At 36.3% G+C, this 6964-nt stretch overlaps 1 pseudogene; it reads right to left on the reverse strand.

Annotated features, from left to right (window-relative positions):
• Positions 1-243: 243 nt before the first annotated feature.
• Positions 244-974, reverse strand: LOC143673167 (actin, cytoplasmic 1 pseudogene; annotated as a pseudogene).
• Between the last annotated feature and the right edge of the window lie 5990 nt (positions 975-6964).

The raw sequence follows: 6964 nt of genomic DNA on the forward strand, positions 1-6964 counted from the left end.
AGGACTTGAAAAAATAATGTACAAAGTCCTTGGCCACATTTGTAGAACTTGGGGATGCTGGTTCCAAGCAAGCCTTCACTCTTTCAGTTGTCAAATCCTGAGTCAAGTGCCAAAAACAACAGAAATTAAAAAAATAAAAATAAAAAAAATAAAATGAAACAAGTAAATCCATGCTAATTTCATATCATTTTCTATGCAAGTTAGATTTTGTCAAGAAAGGTTGTAACACAGCTAGCATTTTGTCTAGAAACATTTGCAATGGATGATAGAGGGGCAGGACTCATCATACTCCTGCTTGCTGATTCACATCTGCTGGAAGGTGGACAGCCAGGCCAGGATGGCCCACCAATTCACAGAGTACTTGCGCTAAGGTAGGGCAATGACCTTGATCTTCATTGTTCTGGGCACCAGCATTGTTATCTCCTTCTGCATACTGTCAGTGATGCTGAGGTGCATGGTGGGCCTGCCAGACAGCACCGTGTTTGTGTAGAGGTCCCTGTGGCTGTACATGTCACACTTCATGATGTAGTTGATGGTAGTCTCGTGGATGCCCAGTATTCCATGCCAAGGAAAGAAGGCTGGAAGAGGTTCTCAATACAGCAGAATTGCTCGTTGCCTATGGTGATGGCCTACCTTCTAGGCAGCTCTTAGCTCTTCTCCAAGGAGGAGGATGAGTCATCAATGACTATCTCCTCCTCAAAGTCCAGGGTGAAGTAGCAGATTTTCTCCTTGATGTCATGCATGATGTCCTGCTTGGCTGTGGTTGTGAGGATGTAACTATACTAGGTTAGGCTCTTCATGAGGTAGTCCACCAGGTCCCAGCCAGCCAGGTCCAGATGAAGGATGTTGTGGGGCATGGCATAGTCCTTGTAGATGAGCACAGTGTGGATGTCCCCATCCCCAGAGTCCATGACAATGCCCATTGTGTGGCAGGAGGTGTACAAGGACAGCACAGCCTGGACGGCCATGAACATTTGTTGAAGGGGTGTTGAAGGTCTTGAAAATGATCTATGTCTATATTACATTTCTTTACTGAATTCATCTGTTGATGGACACTTAGGCTGTTTTTATCATTTGGCAATTGTGAATGATGCCATTTGGAGCAAGTGTCCAAATGCCTGTTCATGTACCTGCTTTCAGATCTGGCAATATCCCACATAGTGGCATTTTTCAAGTCATGAGGCAACTCTGTATTTAGCTTCTTGAGGAACCTCCAAACTGTCTTCCACAGTGGCTGTAATATTTTACATTCCCACTAGCATTGAATAAAAATTCCAATTTCTCACATCCTCTCAATTACTTGCAGTTTCATGTTTTTTAATGGTGGTCTTTCTAGTAGGTATGATATGATATCCTGTTGCGGTTGAGTTTTCATTTCCTTAATAGCTGGTGGAGATGATCTTCTTTTCATCTATAATTTTTTAGTCATCTATTTTTCCTCTATGGAGAAATATCTATTCATGTCTTTTGCCCATTTTTTAAAAATAGGTTCTTTGTCTTTTTATTGTTGCATTCTAGGATTTTTTTATATACATACTAGATATCAAACCCTTATCAGATATATGGTTTCCAAATATTTTCTCCCATTGAGATGACTACCTTGCCAACCTTTTTTCAAAGTCCTTTGAAGTACTGAAGTATTTGATTTTGAGGAAGTCCCATTTAAATATTTTTTTCTTTCATTTCTTGTGATTTGGATGTAAGGTCTAAGAAACTACCACAGATCACTAGATCTGAAATTGTTTCCTAATATTTTCTTCTAGGAGTTTTATGGTATTTGTTCTTATATCTAAGTCTTAGAAACATTTTGAGTTAATTTTTTGTATAGGGTGTGATAAGATAGTGGTCCTCTTTCATTCTTTGATTATGGATATCCAGTTATCTCATCACTATTTATTGAAGTGACAGTACTTTCCCAGTTGAGTGGACTTGGGGGCCTGACCAAATATCAATTGACCATATATCTGAGAGTCTATTTCCAAATTCTCAATTCAGTTCCATTAAGCAAATGTCTATCATTATGCCAGTACAAGGCTGGGTTAACCATTGGGGCTTTATAATATGTTTTAAATTCAGGAAGCATGATACCTCCCAGTTCCTTCTTCTACTTCAAGTTAGTTTTGGATATTCAAAGCCCCTTACCTTTCCAAATGAAATTGAAAATTAGTTTCTCCAATTCTGTAAAGTTGTCAGTTAAGATTTTGATTGGTCTACCTTAAATCTGTAGATCAATTTAGGTAAAATTGAGATCTTAATGACATTTAGCCTTCCAATACATGAAAATGGAATGTCTTTTCATTATTTCAGTTATTCTTTTATATCTTTTAGCAATGTATTTTTTTCCTTTTTTTCTCTTATATATTCTTACTGAGATTTTCTCACCTGTCATAGAACCCATGTGTGCCAGTTTGAAAGGATTATGTACCTAGAAAAACCGTGTTTTAATACTGATCCATCTTGTAAACACAACTGTTTCTTTTAATCCTTATTCAGTACTGTATCTTAGGAACTTGATTAGATTATCACCATGGTGATGTGACTCACCCAATTGTGGATATTAACCTTTGATTAGAAGGAGATGTGACTCCACCCATTCCAGGTGGATCTTGATTATTTTACTGGAATCCTTTAAAAGAGGAAACATTTTGGAGAGCCATGAGAACCCACACAGCCAGAGACCATTGGAGATGAAGAAAGAATATGCCCCTAGGGGAGCTTCATGAAACAAAAAAGCCTGTAGAGACAGCTCGCAGATGTCATCTTATTCAGTATGTGCCTTTCCAGTTGAGAGGGAAGCCCTGAATTTCATCAGCCTCTCTTGAGTGAAGGTAACTTCTTGTTGGTGCCATAATTTGGACATTTTTATAGATTTGTTTTAATTTAGGCATTTTCATTGCCTGAGAATTGTAAACTTGAAAGTTAATAAATTTCTCCTTTTAAAAGCCATTCTGTTTCTGGTATATCACATTCCAGCAGCTAGAAAACTAGAACACCATCCAAAATATACAATCATTGGGTTCACAATATCATCACGTAGCTGTGTATTCATCACCATTATCACTTTTAAAACATTTTCATTACTACAGAAAAAGAAATTAAATGAAAAAAGAAGACACTAATCATCCCATGAAATCTACCCTTCCCTGTTACTGACATCTAGTATTGATATTTAACTATTTTAAGAAATATAATAGAGGTAGGTTAATTAAGACTATGTGGTATTGACACATACACACACAGACATAAACACACATAAAATCAGTGGAACAAAAATAATCATTCCAAAACAGATCCATGCAAAAACTAACAACTCCCTTTTCTCAGCAATATAGTTATACAATCATTGTCAAAGATAAGGGCTACTAGATTGCAGCTCAACAAATTCAGGTATTTCCTTCTGGCTATTCTAGAACACTAGAATCTAAAAAGAGTATCTATATAATGAGTCAATTGTCACAGTTGTTTATTATTTAACCTCCTAGTTATATCTCCCAGTTAAACCTCTTTCCTTTCCTTTGATCTTTATCTGAAAATTCTTGGATTTCTGAACAATGACTATTTTCCTTTCATCATGCTGGAAATTGGAGTTCAACTTCTGGGGTGTAGTAATGAACATTCTTAGAGAGAATGGTACCTCTGGGTTTCAGTACTTATCTGGACTATGAATAACATGAAGGCATTAATTTTCTGAGAAAAATAAACGTACTAAGTGATAACTTTATAGAGACTTATATGGAGTACCCTGGGCACTCCCTAGGGTTTTCAGGAATACTGTTTGTTCGTGCACAGCATACTGTATTTGTTTGAAATTCTGGCTAAAACTCACATAAGAGCAACCTCCAGAATGTTCTGGCACTTCTATTTGAAATCTCTTAGCCCCTGAAACTTTATTTTGTTCCATTTCTTTCCATTCTTTTAGTCATTCTCAATCCCATGATGCCACGGCCAAACTCATACATGGGAGTCATTTCCCACATTTTTCAGGGAGACTTATACATACCCTATGAGTCATGTCGAACTTCACATGGGGGAGGATAATTAACTTGCAGAGTTGGCTTAAAGAGAGATGGCAACATATGAACAACAAAAGAGGATCTCTAGGGGTGACTTTTAGGCATAATTGCATTCAGGTTTAGATTTGTCATTCCAGAAATAAGTTTCAAAAGGGCAGACTTCAATATCAAGTGTTGGTTTATTAAGTTTGGGATAAACACTGCCTAAGACAATATCAGGATTTCCCCAGGTGTGGATGTTTAATTCACCCACCTTTTTACACAGTTCCTTAAGGTGACTGTGTCAATACATTTTTATCTTTCCCCAAAATATACTGGAATGTATCTGTTTATTACATTATCCTGCTCAGAATAGTAAGAACTCATTCTTTATTTTAGGTTCCATGAAATTAGGTTGTATATATTAGCTCACTAGGCAGATTATATCAGATAATGTGCTACAGAAAATTTAAAGTTTCACCAAATAAACATCTCAACCTTTGGTCTCGAACAGAGGTTGAAAGTTTAAAATACAGACAATATCATCCTTTGACCTTTATTTTGATTTACCTTAGTCCTAACCAGGATCATTATGTACATATCACCAATTGAAGTCTGATCTCTATTTTTGCTTCTTTATCAGTTCCTTTACGGAATAATGTGGACTTTCATAGTTGCAGAACACGAATTTTGAGTCTCAGGTGTTCCCAAAATACCCACTGTTCCAGGGAAATGCAAGTTATATGTAAGGAGTAGAGCACATCAGAATTTAGAAATAACAGTTAAAGTTCAGGATTAGATGTGACTTCTAAGAGCTTCCAATCAAAAATCCTTTACAATGAGTCATTTGAACATCTGTATTCCATAATCATTGATTGCCCAATCCCTGCCAACTTCTATCCCCTAAGAACCTATGCAGTCAAATTTAATTCTCAGGGTTTGCTCATATTTATTTGATATTAATGAGACCATATAGTATTTGTCCATTTATTTTCTGGCTTATTTTATTCCACATAATTTCTATAAGGTTTATTTTCTACTTGCATGCCACACAGCTTCATTTCTTCCTGCAGCCACTCATTATTCCACTGTAGTGTACAGCATGTATCACCTTTCCATTCATCAGTCAATGTACCTTACCACACCCCCGTCCATTGCAAATCATTAAAAAATACCACCATCAGTGCCTGAGTGCAAATGCATATTTGGTCCCTGCTTTTACTTCTAAGTTTTTGTCTACTAGTGGTGTTGAAGGACATTTACTCTCCTATGGCCCCACCACACTGACCTTGAGAAGGGTCACTCCATTCTTCTTCTCTGTGGTATAATCACCTAGTTATCCTTAAAGTATAATCACATACTTATGCATTCACCAGTATATAAATGAGAAAATTTTCTTTCTTTCCACAAAGAGAGAAGAAGAGAAGAAAAGAAAAATGGACAAGAATAAAATAGAGAAACAGTTCCAACAATGAGAATCCCATGCCCCTCCATAATATATCCCTCATTATTGCATTTAGCTTTGGTATGTTGCATTCGTCACAAATAACAAAAGAATACTACAATGTTACTGTTACTCATAGACCCTAGTTTGCTATAATTGTATTTTTCTGTCTACTGTTTAGGACCTTACAATGGTAGCCTTTAATTGTTATCCTTAAGTAAGAACTTTCTTATATTTGCACAATCAATCACCATCATTGCCCACACTAGGTTTCACTATTGCATATAGCCCTAATTTTTACCCTTTATTTTTCACTCTGACTTCATACAAACCCCTGTCCTTTCTCTTTCAACCATAATCACCTTCAGTTTTCTTCAGTATACTTACAATATTGTGCAATCATCACATATCACTGTGCTATTTCTGGATCTTTACAACCCATTTGGTTGAATATTCTGTAATCTTTCAGCATCAAGTTCTACCATCTTTCTATCTCCTGCTAATCAGTGTTCCCAACTTTAACCCTCAGAATTTCTTTATTATAATTGGTTCATATTAGTGAGAACATACATTATTTCTCTGGTTTATTTTACTCAACATAATGTTGTCAACCTTATCAAAGTTGTTGCATACATCATGACTTTAGTGTACTATGATGTGTAATATTACATCATATGTATATTCCACAGTTTGTTTAATCACTCATCATTGATGGATATTTTGGCCATCTTCATCTCTTGGCAATTGTCAGTAATGCTACTATAAACACAATGTGAAAAATTTCCATTCATTTCCCTGCCTTCTATTCATCAGAATATACACCTAGCATTAAGATTGCTAGACCATGTGGCAATTCTATATTTAACTTGCTGAGGAAACACCAATCTGCTTTCCAGAGCAATTGCACCATTTTTCATTCTCACCAACAGTGGATGAGTGTACATACTTCTCTACATCCTTTCCAGCACTTGCAGAGTTCTTTTTTTTTAATAATGGCCATTCTAGATGATGTGAGATCATCTCACATCATCATTCTAGATGATGTGAGATCATTAAAAATAAGTTTATTCCTAGATATTTAGGCATTACAGTAATTGAATCTTTTTCCTTGACGACTGTTCTGGTTTGCTAGCTGTAAGAATATGATACAGAAATGGAACGGCTTTTAAAAAGGGAAATTTATTAAGTTCTAAGGCCATGAAAATATCCCAATTAAAGCACATCTATAAACATGTCCAAATTAAGGTACCAACAAATACCTTTACTCAAGAAAGGTTGATGAAGTTCAGGGTTTCTCTCTCAATTGAAAAGGCACATGGTGAACAAGGTAACCTCTGCTAATTTTCTCTCCAGGTTTCTTGTTTCATGAAGCTACCCCCAGAGACATTCTCTTACTTCATCTCCAATGGTCACTGACTGGTGGACTCCTGAAGTTCTAATGGCTCTGTCATGGCTGTAAAAGGGGATTCCCACCAAAATGCTTTTTCTTTTAAAGGATTCCTGTAAACTAATCAATACCCACCTGGAA

The sequence above is a fragment of the Tamandua tetradactyla genome, unplaced genomic scaffold (genome assembly GCF_023851605.1).
Source record: "Tamandua tetradactyla isolate mTamTet1 unplaced genomic scaffold, mTamTet1.pri scaffold_163_ctg1, whole genome shotgun sequence".
In the NCBI taxonomy this organism is placed as follows: domain Eukaryota; kingdom Metazoa; phylum Chordata; class Mammalia; order Pilosa; family Myrmecophagidae; genus Tamandua; species Tamandua tetradactyla.